We start from the raw sequence: 23318 nt of genomic DNA, 5'->3' as shown, positions 1-23318 counted from the left end.
CTTCCCCACTCCTTCCTCCTCCTTTCCCCTTTCTCTCCCCTCCCTCCAAAGTTGTGAAGTTCCTTTTTGGACATAACGTCTTGAACATCTCATTGTTGCAATGGGTCCACCTGTATCCCTATTTAAACAATTTGTTTTTTCCCCTCCCCTCCACGAATTATACCAACATCAAATACAGTGAAAACAGGGGTTATACCCATTGGTCTGGAACTCTCTCTTTGTCCCTAGATGTCTTTCTTGAGTTTGCTCCCGGGACCCTCCACGCATAGTGCCCAGTGGTGACTTGGTGTGTCATTCTTCCTGTCCCTAGGAAGCTTTGAGTGTAATCAGTCCTTTCATTTCCATCTGAATGATTCTTAATAACTATACAGCGGGGAACTTCCCATTTATGACAAGCATAGAGGATAGTAAAATGTTGGCAAATAATTGGAATGTGATGACTTTTGAACATTTAGCTTTACAAGTAAAACACAGAGGTTTACATAAATTAACCTTTGACTGGGTCGTCCTACTCGGTACACCCTGGAGTTATCCCTGTACTGGTAGTAGGTATCCTTTATACCTTTTGCTAGTTGATATTAAATACCTACAATTTCAGAAACTGTAATTAATTTTGAGGATTTTGAAAACAAAATTACTTCAGACATGTATTCTATTTTTTTAATTAAGTAAAAAGAGAAGTGTCACTTTGTCAATTTTATATTGTCTTCGAATCAATCTTGTTTCATGACTTATTTTATATTATTTTATTTTATTAGTCATGGGGCTTGAACTCTGGGCTTGGGTGTTGTTATTGCACTCTACAGCTCAAGGTGAGCACTCTACCATTTTTAGCCACAGCACTACTTCTGCTTTTCTGGTGGTTTATTGGAGATAAGAATGTCATGGACTTTCTTGCCCAGGCTGGCTTTTAACCTTTATCCTCAGATCTCAGCCTCCTGAGTAGCAAAGGATTATAGGTGTGAGCCACCAGCACTTGGCTATTTCATGATTTTAAGAAATGTAAGAAATGAAAAAAATGCAAGTAACTACGCTGCTAATTTTATCTAGTACTTTTAGTCTGCATATACACACAAAAATTATATATGTATATATATACATACACATATACACACACATATATATGACAAAGAAGGTGTCTATATGGAGTCATGTACATACTATGTTCAAGGAATGCTGGAGGAAAGTGCTCACAATTAAAGACAAAACCCTAAAATATTCCTAGATTGGTACATGAATTAAAATCTTACAGCTACAAAAACACTGTGTTCTCTAAAAATTTATTTTCTATCAGGGTTCATTCTCTTGGATATGTCCTGTGAAGTAAAAATGGATATTTTTAAGGATGGATAATTATCCTCTATCCCTCAGATTTGTGGTTAGAACCTATTATCCAGTTCTCAGGCTGGGATTTTAACACATAAGTGCAGTAATCTGTATGGACAGGAGTATTTTATCTTGTGGTCTAGGAAAGCAAAGAATGTCTTTCTGGAAGGGACAAGTAAAATAGTAATGAAACAAGGGGAAAGAAATACCAGGGGTTTACCATTCTTGGTCCAGTCTCTTCTCACTATTTCCTGCACTCTTGCATGAGGTTTTATGTAGCACACCTTTAATCTGAATTTGGGAAGTATATTTAGGATTAATTTTATAATCTAGAAAATTAAATAATGTATACTTATCAATCGCAGTTCATTTAAATTTTTAAATAGAAATGATAATGTTTTCTTTAAAACTTTTATCATGGACGAATGTGGTGAGCAGGTATTCACTCTTAATACATATCTAAAGCTTCGCTATTAGGCTCTATCTGCCAAATAAGTGTTCTTTCTGTTAGAATTAGCACAGCTTCTCTTGCGTTCCCTCTAAAATGTGGCCATTAGCCACAGATATGGAAGATATTCTAGCCACACTCCTATCTGTGCTTCAAAGTGCCATGCTCATAAACTAAAATGAGCTCTTAGTTTCACAGATAGTACTCTCTCTGTTCTTAAAATAGCAGCCTGCAAGGATGTTGTGTGCATAGAATCCCTGCAGAGAAATGAATGGCTTCTGTACATTTTTGCTCCCTTTGGGGTACTATACTATTGAACCAATGAGGGAAAAAGGATGATTTCTGCCAATGTATGACTCTCATAGGCATAATTATTTATATTCTCCTTGATTCCTAAAACAATTTCTGAAGGGCAGTGTTGAACAAACTATTACTGTTCCTTAAGTGGCAAGGCTGAATGTTCCTGTGTGACCCTGAACCATTGTGAGAGATTGACTTCTGTCCACTTCTGAGATCATTGCCAAGCTTTGATGTTCTTTTAGTTCTTTCAATGACAATGACTACAACATGTGTTAGTTATAGCTGACTGAAATAGACTGTTATGACTTTGAAGATTTATAATACCAACTAATTATCTCAACCAATTGCAATGTCATCAACTTCTATTCTTATATAGGTATGGGTGTAATTTCATTACTTAGTGAAAACAAACAAACAAAAAACAAAACAATTTCAGGTTTTAGCCATGGGGCTGGCCCTCAGCTTCTTGCTCTATCAGTGAAGTATCCAACAAATCAACTTGACTCTTTCAAGCCAGCAAAGACAACTTTGTTTTCCCAATATGGAAGCCACAGTTTTATTCAATGTAATAATTGTTGTGCGATGATATACTTCCTGAGATACTTGCCATGTTCTAGTGGATGGAAGCGATTCTTGCCGCAGTCAAGGGGGTGGGAATGCTAACATGGATAATGGATAACATGGATAATGGACATAGGACAAGGCAAGAATAATGAGGTCCATTTTAAAATCTCTTACACATACACAAAAAATACGTTCTGAAAATATGCTATTGCTTCACCATGCCACCTTCTCTTCAAGTTCCTCAGCCTCTTTTTATCTGGGCATAGGCAAACCCCTTCTGGAAGTTTCCCGAATATGTTTGCACATGATGGCCTTGTTTAATCATTCACACAGCTGATCTCCAGCACCCTGTACAACAAGGCAAGCTACTCATACCATACAGATATTGATACCAGAAGACATTTATTCTGGTGACATTTTTAATGAACAGATATTACGAAATATCTGTGAACCAGAGGCAAAATATATTCATTTTTTCATTATCAGATATTATCTCAGTAGCTTATACTTTTCAGCTGAAATCCTTGTTTTGCCATTTTGAGAACAGATGTGAGCCATCTGTTTTTAATCAAAAAATCCATATTAAATTACACCTTAATTCAGATGATAAGTAGGAAAAACATTCAAATGTAATTTGATTTGTGTATATGGTTTCTTCATTAGGTTTACACCCTTTTAGATATGTCAAAACCTCATTATCTTGAATGCTGGTGATGTCATAGAGAGATATAAAAATTTGTAAACCATCTACACCATGAAGATGTACAGAGATGAATCTGAATTGCAAAAGCATACACAGAGAGGAACATTAAGCAATTTGACTTATTTAACATTATGTGGCCATGTGACTGTTCCATATTTTAAACAAGAATGGATTTCAGACAACCTTTGAAATTGCTATTTATTTACCTTACTTCATTCCATAAGTCGATTTCAGTAAGTTGATTAATCAGAACACTTTTTTGGTACCTCCTTCACGTTCCTTTTAAATAAAGACTCAAAAGGAAATGCTTACTTATGATGTGGAAAATTGCACTTGCACTTTTTTAAGGGAATAAACATGTTGACATGTTGAGAGAATTTGCCCTAAATGATTGAAAGCTTTTTCTACCAAAGGGAGAATGTGCCCTCCAATTAGAGATAAGCCATACAATTATAAAAATGCATCCTTTGCCTTTCTTCCTTATTCCAAGAACATGGTGGAGGAAGATTTTTCTCTCAACTCATCAGCGGCCCTGCTAGCCAGCTCTGCAGCCGCTTATCCCAGGTTCCACAAGGGATGAGAGAGGAGGGGAAAGTAGATTAGAACATCTGGAGCGATTCTTCTTTTTTGGCAGCTGCATGTGCTTTCCTTGGAGAACACACTCTTGTCCTTTGATGCCGCCTCCACACTCTGGCATTTTAGAGATATCTGCAGTCCACAATGTCAGCCTTGACCTTGTTTCCAGGGAATGCTATCTCTCACAATTACCACCGATGGTGGGTAAATCGAGGGACATAATCCGTGATAGACGCCAAATTAAGTTCTATCAAAAATCACATAGTCTTCCTGGGCTTTTATATTTTTATTATGCTAACCACATGGCATATTCCATCTTTGGGGCTAGAACAGAAAAAGCTGTAGCAATTTGAGATGGGTAGGTGGGTGAGAGCCACTGGCATCTATACCTCATCAGAAATGAAGCAAAGTGTTACATTAAACTGTGCAAAGCCAGCACAGGGACACAGGCAGGTTTTTCCCTCTAGGCCAGAAAACAGGGAAGGAAGAGACTCTTGCACAACTGATGTGGAGTGAGCTAGCTAGTGCAAAAGCAGGGATGTGGTTAATGATATAAGATTGCATTGGCTATTGTGACCATTAGTTAGATGTGATGCTTTGAGGAATGAGACAAACTCTTGGTACAATAGTCAGGCATGCAGAAAGACTCTGTACATTAGGATCTTGAGATTGGAATGTCCAACTTCCACTCCTGTCTTGTGCAAAGAAGGTGGTATAGGCTCCAGAGAACTGACAAGTATGTCAAGTATGACAAGTATGTAACTTATTGAATCCAGAAACAACAACACCTGGAAATAAAAGTACCAAGTATCATACACACAAAATAAAGGCAGTATTTGTGGCATGTTTCTTGACTAGAAATATTATGGCAGAACATTTTCTAATTGGACATGAAGCCAAGTTGTAATTTCTCACACTCCAGTGAGAGATTATAAACAAGTGGCTAGATGAATTTTACTGCATTGTTGAAAACATGCTATTTAGAAGGAATTTAAAGTGCACGAGCAATGTAGTAAGTGAATTGGTATTTATGGGGAGTAGCATAGGATTGCAATTTTAAATAAGATAACAAGGCCGTAAATAAGGTTATTATTGAATGTATCTGGAAAAATGTGGCAATTTGAGCAAAACAGCTTGCTGTCTGCACACAGGGTAGCATAGCAGGAAGGGTGCACTGTATCAAAGGTCCTAAAGTGGGAAGGGTCCTGGAGTGGGGATGGAGAATGGCTAGAGAGCACAGAGGTGCTGTGAGAGGTCTGAGTGGTACATGTTACACTGCCAAAGACCATCCTAGTGAGGCTGGTATGTAGTGAACAGGCTGGTGCAAAAGAGGTGATAGAGTTAGGGTTGTAAGTTTACATTGGCCCTTTTCAGCCATCTAGACCTGGCATTGTAAAAATGAGAAAAGTTCAAAGACTTGAAAAAAGGATGAGATGATGAGGAGACTACTTAATGGTACTCTGATCGAAAGAGCTGTCAGTAGTCTGGCTCTATCACTCAAAAGTGAAATAAAGAAAACACTGGTCAAAAACATAGGGTAGATCAAAACCCAGTTTGGAAAATACCAATGCTAATATCACCTACTGGCTACTGTGTGGTAAGAATCAGACAATAAAAGATAAAGAAGGAAAATACACTCTCAACCTGCTCTCTGATAGGGAAAATACCAAGACAGTTATATTCTTCACATGATCTCTAAAAGGATTGAATAGACTCCAGTAATTGTTCTGATTTTTCTATAGTTGTGAGAGAGGCACATGGAAGTCACAAGCTGGAGCCACAAGTCCATTGTTTGCAAGCAGGAGTTCTTAGGAATCTTTGAGCACCTACCTGGAATATAAAACAAGCTAAATCATCTACTAGGAGAAGATGACAGCCTAAAATGGTTGCAGATAACCTTTGAGATGTTTCTCACCATCCAGAATTATTCCTGTTTGCTCTTAGTGTTTCTGTACTAACAAAACTAAGTTCAGCACTGCATTGCTGAGCATTAGCTAGGAATTGTAATTGAATAGCCTGCAGGAGAGACAGCCCCAAACCAATTATTGTCAATGTTCTTGTTTTCTGGATGGGTAGCCAGTTTATGTGAGACTCATAACTATATAACCTATAATTAACTATAACCTATAACTATATAACCTATAACTAAAAGTGTATATAAACTAACCAGTACATAGCTAGAGATAGCTATGTTGGGAAAAATGATAACAATTTGCTATGACTAAGAATTCTTAAAAGCTTTTATCATTATGCCTGAAAGAAATATTAAAAGTTTTGCAAAATCTGTTCCTGCTCTGCTCTCTACTATCTGGTGTTCTGGACCTTTTCTTTTATCATCATGAAAATAATGTAAGAAAGATGTTAGTATTCTCCAATATTTTAAAATGATACCAGTTAAATTATAATAAAATTGATGATGAAAATAAAAATATTTTAAAAACCTGAAGATTCATGTATTAAAATGTCAAGAGAACAGTGTCTTGTAGATTGTGACATTTTTGTGTTATCTTTCAAACTGTTATTACAGCAATGTTAGCGACACAGCAAAATTGCATGTAAAAATTGGCCCCTTGAGTGGCTGTAACACTAGTATTTTCACCAGACAACTGACAGTTCCTGTTGGTCCAAATCCTGGCTATTTTCTAGTATCCTGGGAATCAAGATCCTAATGTCTCTAATCCTGAAAAGGAAGGGACTGAGGTAGAGAAAGACTATGAGAGAATACATTCAGATGCCATCCTCACACTCTTCCAACCAGGGAGGAAGATTTTACCCGGAAGCAACTGTTAGTAGATTCTTGATCTTGGACTTCCTATTTCCAAGACTATGAGAAAATAAACTTCTGTAGTTTAACACACACATCTCTGTCATTATTCTCTCACAATCAAAATAGACCAATCTAGTGGAATGTAGCTATATCGTCCATCCAAACTTTCAGATTGTGATTCTGCGTTATATTCTTATCAGAAAAGAGATCTGTATGCTGGCTGTACTTTCTCCTCCTTTTTAAAAGTTCTGTTTACAATAGTAAAGATCATGTATACTATTGTAGAGTGGTAAAGACACTTAATTTTGCTTATTTCATCTGAAAGGATTTATACCAGGAGTGGCATGCTCATATTTCAAGTGTCTTTCCTGTTTTTTAACCATGAGCCAAAGACCACCATTAGTTGCAGCACATGTCACAAGAGACATAGTGACAATGGAACAAACATTTGAAATGTAATGACTCAAACCAAAGATAGTCTTAGAAGCTAAATTGATCATATTAGTGTTGTAGATACTTAAACTGCCCATGATTTTAAGTAGTATTTATGCTTTCACATTTCTACCAAGTGATACAAATATACATTTTTGAAACATATGTGTGTGTATGCATGAATAGTCTTTGATTTACATTCCTACCTGTAAATATATTATCTGGACAGCTAAGATGAGATCAGTGAAGTGAGCTTGGTGTTTAAACTCTGAAGAAGCTGTTCTAAATTTTATACCTTTGAGTTGCTGGATGTACAGTCATGAGATTAATGTGCTGCAATTCTTAAGATACTTTGGAGAAGAGAGACTGACTCTCTGGGTGCATGTAATTTATGGATGCTATGTTGCCTTCTTAAATGAGAAAAGAAGGAGAAAGAACTCGAGAACTTATAAACTAACATCAATAACAGATAATAACCTCTTGCCTGAAAGAGGTTGGGTTATCTTTATTTTGTAAATGTTCCTGTGACTTAGACATACTCTTTTTCACTAAATGACTACACATTTCCTTTGTAATTCTTTCCTCTTCTTTTCCTCCAACATCATGTCTCATTTTCCTGCTCTGCTTTTCTATCTCCCACACAGAAAATCACATTGGATTATCTATTATTATTTGATTAAATAAAGTCACTGAATCAGACACGGGAGGAGGTAGGAACCCATTTATTTCACAGTGTGATAGTGATAGTTCAATATTCAGAAGAAAGCAATAATAGTGTATATAGAATACATTTTTTTTCATGTGTGATTCTTACTTGAAGGATTTCTCTCCTAGAGTTTTATAAAGTAGTGTAAAAAGAACTTACGTCTAGAGAGATGTTTTTAAACGTAAAAATATCTTCCTTACTCTTATAAAGTAAAATTCAATATAATCAGCAATTTTAAGGAAGCATTTAGAAAGATTGTATACTGAAGTACATTTCCTTGGCTTAACCCTGTGTATGTATTAGAGTGAGGCCATATCTTAAATAGAAGACATATTTAACTACTATTAATGTTCTATATAAATTATGACATTGCTTTAATGAAAGACCCAAAAGAAACCTCAATGCATCTTCCTTTATGACCTCAGACACAAAGAACATAAAATTAATTCGGACAATTTTATTAGCCACATATTTTTTCTTCTCTCAAACTATATGGTAGTATTAAATCTACATAGATTCTAAATGTTTATGTATTCATTTACTGAGATTTCGCTGAATATTTCTTAACTCTTTGGGCTTCCCTTCCATATAAGAATTATAGAAATACTGGGGGTTTTGGAAATATTAAGAGAACTGTTAAGTAATCTGAATTTTCTAACCAATGTGGATTACAGGTGGTAACTAGTATACTGGGCTAGTCAACTGTGCCTTTAGATCACAGCACATATTCACCCTAATACCTTTGGTAAGCAAGTTGATAATGTCAAGTACCCGTGGCTCACCTCTGTAATCCTAGCTACTCAGGAATCTGAGAACTGAAAACTGTGATTCAAAGACAGACCAGGCAGGAAAAGCTGCAAATGGAGCTAAGTCTCATATAGCCTTGAGTGAAAGAGGCATGTTGTTTAAGCCCTGAACTTAATGCCCCCCGCAAGTTGATATTTGTATTGAATAGACTTTTCCTCTAACATTTTGGTACAGTAGAGCAATATGGTGATTATAGGTATTTTAAGAGAAATGCAAATTTAATTACATAACCAAGTTCTAAATACAAAACATATATATATATAATACAAAACAATCAATTATATCTAAGATATCTCAAAATGTTCATCTTATGTAAATAAAACTGATGATGTATTGTTTAATTTTCCAACTGTGCACCTATTAAAACATATTTTGTAATTGCATAAATGTCGTACAACAGCCTTTCCCACCCCTACCCCACCCCAAGGAAAGAACAATGTGAAGATTCTTAATGCTGGTCATGGCATTATCAGAGTTGAGTATGAAACTGGCAAGTAAAAGTCTTTCCTTTCTTGTTTACCTTTAACAATAAATTCCAGCTAAGTTCTGAATTTCATTTTTATAACTGTTTATCACGTGGTTTTATTAAGGCTATCATTTAGTCTTGTGTGAAATTAAATGTACATGATTCTGCAAATTTGTATAGTCTTCTGGTCTTACTATACATATTTGATTATTTTTTCATAAACATCTGGGAATAGAATTTGCATTTTTAGTATTAAATTAAATGTGATACTACTAAAATTAATTCCATGCTACATAGAATTTTTGGCTTTGTCTTTATTCTATTTCATGGAAGACTTGAATATTTGACACTGCCTCCTTTGCTGAATATGTCCAGGTAGCTTGGATGAAAAGAAGTAGTCTGGGAAGGTGGCTCAGTGGTAGAGTACTTGCCTTGCATGCATGAGGCCCTGGGTTTGATTCCTCAGTACCACATAAGCAGAAAAAGCCAGAAGTGGTGCTGTGGATCAAGTGGTAGAGTGCTAGCCTTGAGCTGAAGAGCTGAGGGACAGTGCTCAGGCCCAGAGTTCAGGCCCCACCAAAAAAAAAAAAAAATGAAGTAGTATTAGAGGATAGGGACCTGAGTTTGTGTTCATATTTACTGTAAATAATATTACCAGATAGTTTATATTGGATAAATCTAGATAGACTGAAATTCTTTTTTATCAGTATGCAAAGTATGAAGGACTTTTCCTTCAGTTGGAAGGATAAAAATTGTTGCCTTCTCTAACATTCATTCAGAGTTCAATTTGTGTCAGAAAGGGGAAATTCTTTAATATTTATATATGCCAGAATAGTTTTGTTACCATTTGTAACTACTGAGACATGTTCATTAATATTTTTTTCTTTAGAAACACAGGATAAAAATTTCTTACAGTAAAATACAGGATAAAAAACTAATAAGAGACATACAAAATAAAGAATTCTGTGACTTCAGTAATGTGGATTTACTTACAGAAAGAAAAATGCAAGTGAAAAGATTTAAAATATTAAATTAATTGATGAGAACGAATTAATTTACATTTTCTTTTCATTTGAAAAAGAAATTTAAAGAAAGCAAAATAATTATAGAAAAACATGCAATATACAGTAGTATCTACAGGGCATCTTTATTAAATTATTGCTGTTCAAATTAAAATTTTTATTCTATACTATTTTGGGTGTGAAATATAGGCCGCTATAAACCCATGAAACATATATAAATTATGGCTGTACTATTTGTTTTCACTTCAAAGGAGTCGAAAATACGCAGGAGGAGAAAGAAAAGCATTGCTTTTTTTTTTCCTGTTTGTTTGTAGTGACTTTGAGTTGACACATACTTCTTGTGAGATTTTCTCCAATTTTGAACCTTTTCATGGAAGAAAATAAAATCCTTTCTGTCTCATAAGCTGAATCATTCTTCAGCTTTTCCATTGTTTTCAGAACTATCTTTGCCTACTCTCTTCAGAATACCAGCACCAGCTTAAATGGCAGCCTCCTGCCTCTGCGCTCTGGGTCTCAGGACCACTTCATGGAGTCCACTCATCTCAGTTCCTTTTTTTTTTCTTTTTTTCCCTCTGTGATTGGAGGTCAAGCTTAGGCATTCTGAATGTTAGACAAGCACTCTACCACTCAGTTAAATCCTCAGTTCAAGAAATTGATTCATTATAAATTAGCCAATCTATAGCATTTTTATTATGACTTCACAAAATGAACCAACAATGTATTTACCAGCTTAAATTTTATTCATTATCAAGAATTAATGTAGATAATAAGCCCTTTCTGATAACTTTCATAACCCACATAAACAGATGAGGTAACTACAACCCACTGATAACAAGAGGCACCAATCACTTTTTCTGCCTTGTCTACCACCAAATGAGCTCTTGGTAGAAATGAGCTCCTAGTTATTGGAAATTAAATGTGAGTTATTTCTTTGGCCATATAAAAATAATAATGTCAATAAATATATTTATATATATATATATAAAACATTACAAAGTGTCATGTTTTCAAAACTAGGGTGTTAGATTTAGTAAACAAAATAATATGGCATTCAGGTAAATTTGGGTTTTGTTGAAACAAGTAATTTATATGATATTTGTATATCCCAAATAATGTTAAAATAAAGTGCAATTTTTATGCAAGACTTCACATTTATCTAAATGTACTGTATTTATCTGGCAATCCTAGTCTGAATAAAATATTTCAATACTGAATTGCTTGGGAAAAAACTTTGATCCACAAATGCTTTTATACACAATCAAGTCTGGTTCTCTTTAGTGTAAGGTCTATTTCAAGATCTGTCATGTTGATCCATTTTATCAAAAATTTGTGTTTGTTGTTTGAATACAATATATTATTAGTGACTGAATGGACATTAACTATCGTAGTGCTTTTAAAAGTTATATATTTGGAAATAGTATGTGTATATGTGATGTACTCATTTACATTCATACCAACTATGAAAATCATGTATCACTGTATTTTACTGTATTGTTTGACTAGAGCACTCCAATTGCTATAAGTAGACTTGATGCCCTAGATTTAAGATTAATGTTTTTGCCACAACAGCGGAACATATTTTATTTCCCGGCAGGACATGTCTGATGTCTATTGACAGGCCCTGTGGTGTGACTCAGCTAGGCAAATACCAGCCAGAAGGTCACCCTTGGAAAATTATAATGTTCCAGACAGATCTGATAATGTCAACCTATCCTGGACTTGTCTGCAGTGTTTTTGTTATTGTTGTTGTTGTTGCTGTTGCTGTTGTTTTTCAGAATATCAATATCCAAAGCACAAAATATGACAGGTAATAATTGTTTAGTAAATGATGGTTCCCTTTTCCAATATATTTGAGTCCATTTCAAAACAGAAAAAAAAAGTTAAAGACTGACTTCTAAGCCCTGGAAGCCTATTACTTTGAAATCAAATCCTTTACAGTCAATCAAATATTTATGATAGTTATAGTAACTTAATGAAATGTTCAGGTACATGCTGTCTTGTTGAAAATAAAAACTGAATACCTGGGAACTTCAAATATATTCTGGTAACTTTTGGAAAATAATGCTATTTTTATTCATCTTGTTGATTTCAAACTTGGATTTAAAGATTCCTCCAATAAAGAGTAGATATGGCTTCAAATTCTAGGATTCATTATTATGATCATTAATGCTAATATGACCTACCTAATTTAAAGTTCTGTGGACTTTATCAGTCATGTGTATGTAGAGGATTATATAAAGCCACAGAACTTGATGAAATCCCTATGGGGGGAAAATGTAGATATAAAAGTTTATTTTTTAATATATAGTTTTATTGTAAAAATACTGTACAGATGGGTTACAATTACAGTTACAGTACAGGGTAATGAATACATTTCCTATCGAGCATTGTTACCTCCTCCTTTGTTTTCCCCTACCATTCCTTCCCTCCCCACCTCCCCAACTCCTCCCTCCCCTGCCCCCCAACATTGTAAAGTTCATTTTCAATGTGAGTAATCCACTTTCCTGAAATCTGTGTGTTACTCTAGAAAACTATGGAACTTGAAAATGAGGTCCTGGAAATTCTCAATTGATAGTAGTTGTGTCAAATGATTTGATAGCCTGAATTGGTACTTGCATCTGATTTGAACAAAGTTTTGTGAAACTGAGCTTTTACCTGTGATGCCCTCTTCTAACAACATAGTGTCCTGTACATCTCATTGTCACAATGGTTCGACCTGCATAATATAAAAGTTTATTGACAACAGGTCCAGGTCCCAGAGTTAGTTCTGGATCACTTGCTTGAAGACAAGAGAGGAGCATTGGTATGTGTAACATGGTAATTGGGAAGAAGATGGCAGAAAGAGAACAGGGGAACCCCCTAAGCTCTCTCCAAAGAAGCATAATTTTAGCGTCTTGTCAGGTAGTGAGATTCACAACAAGTAAGCTATAATTACACAGAGATATACTCCAAGGAAGAAGAATATAAAGTGATTGCATAGGAAGACAGTGCCCACAGACAGCAGTATGGGTGGCAGCAGTGGTGGCCACTGAGCACACAGGTATCCCTCAAGCACCTGAGCTATCCTCCCTTAACTCAGAATGTCCAGGGAGGAAAGATTGACAGTCAGATTAATTTGTGTTGATAAGTGATTTAATTGATTTGATCTCAGGAATAAGACCTCCATAAAACCTCAAAAAGCAGGTCTAAAGATCATTTAGCTGCTTAACACTTTTAAGTGCCAAGACAATAGTGTGGCACCCTCACCGAGCATTGAAGCTCCAGGTACTTGACAATGAACCTTGTATCATTCAGCTACTCTGTCAGGTTGTTTATTTTATTTTTGTAATAACCTCTATAACCAAAAGGTGAATGTGAGTAATCCACTTTCCTGAAATCTGTGTATTACTCTAGAAAAATATGAAAACTTGAAAATGAGGTCCTGGAAATTCTCAATTGATAGTAGTTGTGTCAAATGATTTGATAGCCTGAATTGGTACTTGCATCTGATTTGAACAAAGTTTTGTGAAACTGAGCTTTTACCTGTGATGCCCTCTTCTAACAATAGTTAGATGATGACAGAATTGACTTGCACCTAGTTAAATTGAATTTAGTAACAAGATACCCAGTTTGTTTCTGTTAGAGGATTGGTGGGAAAACCACACATATTTGGTATCAGGAGAAAAGTATTTAGAGTGTTAACACTCTATACTGAGAAAAAGAACAAGTAAACAAGAAACAGAAATACTATATACTAGAATCTCAATGAATAGAGTCTAGCAATAAGTAAATCATCTGGCATATCCAATTTATGCCAAAATGTACATCAAAACTATTAAGACCATTTTAAATAAGAAGTGACTGAAAACTGCAACAAAACAGAGTAGACTAAAAAGACAACAATTGAAAACAAAATGCAATATGGTATCAGAGTTAGATCCTGCAAAGCATAAAGTAAAATAATGGGGAAAATGGTAAAGTCTGAATAAATTATACAGTATAGTTTTATAAAATAACTGTAAATATCTAAGGATAAGCTCTAATGGAGTGAATTGATAAATTATATAATAAGTTTAATTTAGGATTGCTTTGGGAACTTTGCTGGTTTCGTATAATTCTGAAAGTATTATAAGAATATTGACAAAAATGATCATTTATTTTGTAGGCATCCAATAAATAGAAACAAATACTTTAACAACGACTTGGGATGGAATTCTTTGTTCCATTTTGAACCTTATAATTATAGAAACAAACACTGTCAAGCCAGTTGAACACTTGTTCTTTCTGTATTTTTAACTAGCTTTATTGTAATTGGCCTAAAGTGATCATAAAAAATTGATGAAAGTGTAAATGTTATACTGGTTTTCAGTTTTACATCTGATTATGCCTCTAGTTATGTTTATGTGCATATTTTATACCAAAGGTCCATGGTAATTAGAAATTATCTCTTTTTCACATGGAAGAGATCTATGAATTAATTAGCCTAAAACTACATTCAGCCAAAGTATAGCCTATTCCTTTTAATGTTTTAGAAATAATTATTTTTAATTAAATCATTCATATTTTAACTACAGAATGTGTCCATATATTTACAATGACAGTCTATAAATGAATGGAAGCCAAACAATCTCTTACCTATGTATGTTTAAAGTATAATTTTTGCTTTTTTGTTTCAAGGTTAACATATGTATATACATATATACATATAACAATGTATGAAATGTTCCCTGCATCTCTCCAGATTTGCTTTTATGATAGGATTGCATTGAGTAGTCATAAATCTTTCCCCTTTACCTTGCTTGTGGTTAACTGCTCTTGTCAGTAATACATATTTAGAGTAAGAGAGGTTTGATTCAAAGAGCAGTCAAGAGGCAAAGATTCAAATATGTGGAAGTTTAACACAGTGTTCATTAATAGTTCATCTGAGACCTGGAAAAATCTATAATATGTTATTTCTCAATAGTATTACCTCCCCTCCAACCCCCTTCCACCTCTACTCAAATTATCCCATTCACAAACTCTTGGTGAAATAATTTTTAAAATTTTTTTTTCTCCTCTACCTAAATTAAAATCTCAAAAAGTCTCGAAATCTCTTAGCATTTGAGAATATGAAAGTAGTAGTTTTAAAAGAATGTACACATCTTTCTAGACTGAAATGATCTTGTATAGTGAAAAAAAGAACATATAACTAAGGTTGAGATATTTCTTTCCTAAAATCTAACGTATAGAACAAATTCAATTATTGGAAGCTTGTGTTCCATTAGATCAATATGCTTAGTTGCTGTAGCATTTTAGATGTCTCACTTCACTCTATCTTTTGAATTATTTTATTTGTCCAAGAAATTAATTTATTTATTGCACAGATACCAAGAAGTGACATTACATGCATATTTATATACTGTATTTTCATCAGGAAGTTTTCTTCTAGTTCTGTATTGGCATATTTTTATACGTGCTCATGCCTTTCCTATGCCTACCTATTCATGTCAAAAATATGTTAAGCTATTTATAGAGTATATAGAAAATAGCCCAAGAATGTTGTTGCCTAGATTAACTAATTTTTACTAGATTCTTACAAATACTTGGGTTCCCAAAATTGGTATAAAAATTTTTTTTAAATATAGGTAGGTCCGGAGTGGCTGGGTACTTAATTATGCCCCGCGCAGCGTGGGGCGGCGCGGGGCTCCCACGCACGCAGGGTGATGAAGTGAGCATCCAAGCGGGCGATCAATAATTACTACAATATTGAAACCCTCCCGGCTTCCTGGGCTGGAGCGCGGCCCGGAGTGCTGCCCGGAGCGCGGCCGGGCCCGGCCCTGGGCAGCCCGCCTGGCCCGGCGCCCCTCCCCGCCTCCCGGCCTCCGCTCCGGCCACACGCGCCCACTCTTTCGATGCCCTGACACCAACTACCCCGCTCGCCCGGCCCCATCCACTCTGACCCCCAGGCCACAGGACAGACACCACAGGCTGGTTTAATGCCTCTGTAGCTTGGATCTGGAATGTTCCTCAGGGGCTCCTGTGTTAGCACTCCAGCCTGCGCTGCTCCTGAGGAGGAGGTAGAATCCTGGGGCTGGGACTTGGGGAGAGGAAGTGAGGTCATTGGGGGGGGACAGGGCCCAGTGGGAGCAAGTGAGGTCACTGGGGGCGTGTCCTTTAATGAGGTATTGGCTCCTTTGCGCTCTTGGCTTCTCAGGCGCCATGAGGTGAGCAGCTGCTCCACCGCGCGCTCCCTCCCTGGTGCTCTCTTCTGCTGTAGGCCCCCAATCTGCACTGTCACCTGACCATGGACCAGAACCTATGAAGCCATGAGCCAAAATAAACTTTTCCCTTTTTAAAGTTTATATATATATATATATATATATATATATATGTAAAGGCAACCTTTTGCAAAACAAGGTATTTAATAGGACATCATAGAGAAACTCAAAGTTAGATGATGGTTTAAGAGTAAGTAGTCCAATTCTGTGTTACTGCATTTCAAATGCAGTTTTACATCTGTTACGTGTTAGAAAACAAAACAATCTATAGCTAGTCATTTAGAAAGGTGTGACTCAAATGAATCTGGGCTTTAGCAGACTCCAAGTAGTTGTTAATCACAAAAATAAACAGATACAAGATGTTCTTTTTCATTTTGATTAAGAAATAGCAAGTAAGAAACATCTCAACAAGCTGCTTTGAATCTGAAGTGGATAATCACATCTGAGTCTTGCTATTAAACATCGGTTAACCTCTTGCAAGGGTGTAATGACTTAAAAACAAAGTGTTTAGGTAAAAATTCTAAAACATTTTCCAAGGATTATAGGATCAGAACAATTACTATAAGATTGAAAAAGACTATAAATAATGTCCATGCTTAAAAGCTTTTTAGTTTTTTGCATAACCATATTAAATAATAATAGTTAGCCTGCTGGTTCTTTAAGACTATAGTGGAGATCATTGTGGGAACTTCTACCACTTATCTTTCTAGGACATGCTGAGTATAAAACTAGCTTAAACAACAATCATAGTCAACACTCTTCATTAGCATTAAAGCATATTTGCTAATACAGCTGGATGTTTTTCTGTATAAAAAAAGGTTAAGATGTTTTCCTCTTGGTGGAACACTTAGATTAACAACAGGTTTGCAATTATCTTAAATTAAGTGACTAATTTATCCAAGTGAATTATCTACATAGATAGCCACAGGAGCTTAAGTACTAAATTTAGACACAGTTATAATAGTTGCCAACTGAGATCATTGGTTGTGGTGTTAGCTACTTATTTTTTTTTCTCTCTGTTGCCTCTTTATCTGTGACTACATTATTGCTATTACAAGTGACCTTGGAAATGTATGCATTTAATTATAGTGTGTGCTCTTTCAGAATCTTTAAACATTTTCTCATGCATGGTCATGTTTGCAGGTGTAACACATTAAAACTATACTAATAAATTGGAGAAGAGCTGTGCATCTGCCTCCAATATTTCCTGCTGGAAATTTGACAATAGCACTTTGTTCTTATTATATAGAACATACAGATTTCTCATTCTGTTTGATTTAGTTTAACCTTTTATAATGAGATCAAAATCTGTAAGAGAACAGACTACTGCAAAGATAGAGATGCTAAACATTTGCCAATGCTACTGTTGGTGAGCAGAAGTCCCATAGTCCTCTGTGCTCAGCAACTGGAAGAGATCCTTAGGTTTATAGGCTGCAGCAGGTAATGAATGCTTCCATAGCATTGCAGCTGAAGACAGATAATGTCCTTAACTGTCTCATCTCTAGTACAAATGTGGTTGTGGCCTTTTTGGGTTCTTTTCTCAAAAGTATAATGAATGAATTCCAGGAAAATAAAGGATGATTTTGAAGAACTTTACCTAGAAGTGAAGTATTTAGATCTCAGGCTGTGTTCTCTCCATCTTGTATTCTCCATCAGCCATCCATTCTCTCTTCTTCAGGAGGCTTTTGGTGCCTCTCTGTCTTTGTCTGGGAAGCTATCTCTCTGTGTTTTTATAGTTGAGTGCAGTGTTTCTTGTATCTAGGCTGTGTTCTGATTGGTTTCCGTAATATAATTAAGTGATTTGTAAGCTAACAATTTATTGGTCTCGTCACACAATGTTCTGATTGTTAATTCTCAATCAGGTCCTGTAAAATCTCTCCCTTCACAGGTAGGTATTCAAAACTAGAAGGCACTAGAGATAGACAGAGTCAAGGTGTTCTGTAAAAAATTTGGTTTGTCTGACTTGTCAGGCAAAATTGCTGCCCAAGAAGCTTGATCAGAATTGATGAACTCTTGAATAAAATAACATGAACATGTCCTTTTAACAAGAACAAACTAATTAAACAGCATTCATTGTTGAACTTATGGAACTTATTTTTGTTATATTGGAAAACTTGTACCTACATTTTAAGTACTACATCATAATTTTTACTTAAATAGCATTAAAGGAACATTAAAGTCCCAGAGACTCTCTTACCTACTTTGGGGAAAAATAGAGCCTGTTGCAAATGCTCTCAGTTAGTATTTGTAGATTAAAAACAGTCAATAATAAGAAATTTTAATATAATTGTGCTCTATTTTCCTTGAAGTATCCTAACTTCCCAGGGCCGGTGGGACTCGAACCCATGAACTGCAGAAGGAGTCACCAACACTTAGTCAATTGGGCTAGGAACCTTTATTAGCCATGGCGACTGACCTTCACTATACCAAGACATTGAAGACCAGCAACCAAGCTCAAAATGGGGTAGGATTATATATGAGAAAAAACCAGCAAGGAGGCCAGTGATAGTTTCATGATCAGCAAAGACTCAAGTTACAGAAGCAGAGCTAGGAGTTAGTGATTACAAGATGGTAATATAATTCCCATCATTCCAATAACCGAAGCTGTAAGTCTCAAGGCAAAGTTACAGCCAAGGGAATAAGACACAAGGCAAAGTCCTTATCCCAAATCTTCCCATCGTAGAAGTAAGTTACATCCTCCTTTGTTTTTCCCCTACCATCCGTTCTCTCCCTACCTTCCCAACTTCTCCTTTCCCCCCATAGCAGAGTGCTTCCTTAGCTAGCATATGCAGTATTCTGTGTTCAGTCATAAGAAATGTCTGAACATAGCACAACTAATCAGCTTTTATAATCTTGCTGGAATATTCAACTAAGCATCATAAATCAGAATACACTGTCTATTGATTAATTGTTGGAAATTGTTTCATAAATGAATAGATGTCATTCACACTATTGAAACTATGTTTTATATCACACTTATACACACTGAACAGAAGGCTGTAAGGTTCACTGAAAGGAGATCAGCACATGATTCATTCAGAAAAGAGTTTCTTGGGACCGGGAGCACACTGCCTGCTGCACAAGATGGAAGGTTCAGAGGGTTCAAGAGATACAGGGGGAGGAAAAGGGAGAAGGAGAATAAGGTTGCAAGGGAAAGCCAAGGCTGCAAGGGGCAAAACTAATGGTGGAGACTGACTATATAGGGGTGGGAGGTGTGGGCACAGCTAAGGGCCAGAAGGAGGTGGAGCCACAGTGATGACCTCAAGACTTGGGGACATCCTACTACCCCCAGGTGCACCATTATCTGGGTTACACAGGTGCTAGGTGGGGAGTTCTATGGAATGGCCACATGTGTACAAGGGAAAATGGAGGAGCCATTTCTCCAGACAGACTTAACAAACACAATATGTGATTTACAGCTTAAATATTTGTCAATCCAATATGGAATACACTTTTCTACAGTAAACTAATCCCAGGCACCTACTTGTTATGTGGAAGAAAGACATGTTATTCTCACATCTATTGCACAATCTAAAATGTGTTACAGTGTGTCATTCCCTCTGGGTTGTTTTCATATAGGCTATGGTGAATACACTGTTCATCTTTACTTGCCTTACATGAGTTAATATGGGTTTTTTTAAGACAACAGGTAAAACAGAGTTCGTAACTTTTCTTTGAAAGTTAAACTCCGATTCTTTTGGAGTCAAAATGTAATTTCAGCATTTGTAATCTTGTTGGCATATTCAACTAAACATCGGGTAGCTGGGCACTGGTGGCTCATGCCTGTAATCCTAGCTACTCAGGAGGCTGTCATCTGAGGAACACAGTTTGAAGCCAGCCTGGACAGAAAAGTCCCCATGAGATTCTTATCTACAATTAACTATTAGAAAACTGGTAGTGGTGCTATGGATCAAGTGATAAAGCGATAAAGCGCTAGCCCTGAGCAAAAAGAAGCTCAGAGACAGTACCTAGACCCTGCATTCAAGCCCCACAACTGACTAATAATAATAGTAGTAGTAGTAGTAGTAGTAGTAGTAAACATCATATATCAGATACTGTATTGTTAGAAATTGTTTCGTAAATGAATTACATGTTCATCTAATAAGTATTTTGATACAGAGTGCATCAGTATGGGTAGTAAGTATTCCATGAAATAATAAAAAAAAATCTGCATCATATGTGCTTATTCTACTGTTGAGTATTTCAGAGAATGCTCTATTATGTATTCTTTTTCTCTGATTTAGGAAGCCTGTCTTTTCAGTTCAAAAGCCCCCTGGTATTTGAGAGTGTAAAGAAAGCATTCACTGGTGGAGTGACTTGCTGGACCATTGAAGTTCAATTTAAGCATGCAAGGCAACTCTAGGGAGAGTGGAGCTGCTCTAGTCTGTGCAGATATCTATATCCCCTGAGCTGGTAGGAGGTACAGGGAAGTGATGGCTGAACCACGGGGTACCTTTGATTCACAATAAGATACTGCCTCTTTCAGAATGAAAAGCCACCTGTTGTTTGTCAAAAGGTACTACTTACTGATTATTGCTTTACATATTAATGCAAAGAACTCTTGGAGGTGGGCTCTCTTGCAGAGGCTGAAAGTCAGTCTTTCACCTGTCTCCAGGAGGGCAAGCTTTAAAAAAAAGTGTTTTTTAGAGCCTGTAGAGAATGCTTCTTTCTTTAAAGAATTCAGAGCCTTTTGCTGGGGAGCAATGAAGGGGTGAGGCTAAGCAGAGCATTGAATTGCTTATTGCCAAGCACAGAAAAATGCTAATAAGATTCATGCTGGGAAAAGCTCTCACTCATCAGGGTGCATCATTGCAGACATTAAGCTGAAACTGTGAATTGTGGCTAGCCAAAACTACAGAAAGACTAACTTGACTTGTGCCAAGAAATATCCTTTGTCATCATGTGAACTGCTATAAGGGGATAGGAAGTTGCTTTTATTGTTTGTCAAGGGATTTTCATGGCAAAAGTTATCTAATGACTAGATGAAACTATTAATATGTGAATGAAATAGGGTGATTGGATCTGGCCAGCACCATCTTGGCAACATGGTGGATAGTAGGGTCTGGCATCTTGTCTTCATGGTTGGAGAAGGTGAAGTCCCCACCTCATAGGTGATGGATCCCTGGAGCAAGGGCTACTAAACCTGTCTGTCCAGTGCCTGATATTGGGAGTTTCCTGTGAGCATGCCCATCACCTGACCCTATTTAAGCCTGGAGCAGATCATGTCACCATGTTATTGTCCTGTCTCCTGACATTTCTCCAGTTACCATGGCATCCCAATTCAGCTCTCCATTGGACCTGAATTTGTTTGTTGGTATTGTTTCTGTTCTTTCTTTCCTCTCTGGCCTTCATGGCTGAAGAGGTTTTTGTTTGTTTGTTTATTTGTTTTAACAATGTTAAGTGTGTTTGATGGCTGTTGGTCTTTGAAAGACCCAGGTCCACTATGCAGTTGCCAGCCTTTTAATAAAGACTCCAAGATTTGACCTCTCATAATGCAGCCTCTCTATTTTCCCAACATACAACATGATCAAGACAAGCTTAGGCAAATAAATGATTTGCTGAGAAATACAAAACACTGAAGTAATTTTACAGGATGTATTATATTCAATGGCTAAATAAGAGAACTTAATTATATTTATAATCTAAATGTTTGCAATATGAAATATTATCTCAATTAAACAAGAAATATGAGGGGTTGGGACATTCAGTTGGTAGAGCACTAGCCAATGACTAAATGTGTCAGTTACCAACTAGGTCTTTGACCTTAATTTACACATACACACACATACAGAGAAACTTCAGAGAAAATTTAAACAGTTTATTAACTTTCCAAAGGAAATGTTGCAGGTTACAACAAAAGATGTTCTACCCATTGCACTTTTGTAACCATGCCTGCAAAAATCAAAACATTTTAAAATAGTTTGATTCTCTTAGCTTTTCATTTTTATGAGAAATTAATCAGACAATTGATAGGGCGCTGGAGAAAAGCCACTTCCTTATACACCACCTATCCCAATTACTTGGGGCACTAGCCTGAAACTGCTCAAACTTGCAAAACAAGTTACATGCTAAAAGTTCCTGCTGACCCTGGCCATATAAACCCTGCTACAACCAGACTCTGTGTGACCACTCTAGCTGGGCCAGGGAGTTTGTGGGGGGGGGGCATCCCAATGGGGAAGTACCCCAATAAACCTTTCTCTCTTCACCTTTACCTCCTCTTGCATTTTCTTTCCTCACCTAAAATTTTACAGTAGCATGGATTATCCACTAAATACAAGTTGTATTATAGTAAGGTAAATCATCCCAGAAGCCACATTTTAAAATATAGAATATTAGAGTTGTTACAAAGGCCTGTAGCACGCAAATACACATAACCCAGCTAAGAAACATGCTAAAGAGGAAAGAAATAAGAACAATACCAACAAGCCAATTCAGCTCCAATACTCCATGATGAGCCAGGAGACAGGACACAGGGCATATCCATGGATATTCCATGTTATGGAATCTTGGTGGCAAGGCTGGTCTGGGCCTAAATAGGGTTGGTGCAGGGGGCAGATCCTCAGGAAATTCCCAGTCCCAGGCACTGGACTGACAGATTCAGTAACCTATCAGCCAAGTGCCCGCCCCTGCCTCCTGGGGTCCAGGCACAGCTCATTACCTGGGAGGCAGGTGTTGGGGGGGGGAGGGTAGTTCCTTCCCCCAGCATAAAGACAAGATGCTAGACCCTACCATCCACCATGTGGCCAATATGGCACCGGCCAGACCTGGCCAGTATGAATCTTTTACTTTAAGACTGCGATTTGGCTTATGCATGTCTATGCTCCAGTGCATTTGGAAGAAAGGTCAAGATGTATGATCAATCCAGTGCTGGAAGAAATTGGGCACAGTGGATTCCCTACCATTGCTGGAAATATGAGTTAGGTGGTAAGTGACAAGCCGCTGGAGGACAAAGGCAGCTGAGAAAA

This window comes from Dipodomys spectabilis, unplaced genomic scaffold (genome assembly GCF_019054845.1).
Source record: "Dipodomys spectabilis isolate Male_0828 unplaced genomic scaffold, ASM1905484v1 ptg000032l, whole genome shotgun sequence".
NCBI lineage: Eukaryota > Metazoa > Chordata > Mammalia > Rodentia > Heteromyidae > Dipodomys > Dipodomys spectabilis.
The sequence above is the reverse complement of the archived record's forward strand: the minus strand, read 5'-3'. Positions refer to the sequence as shown.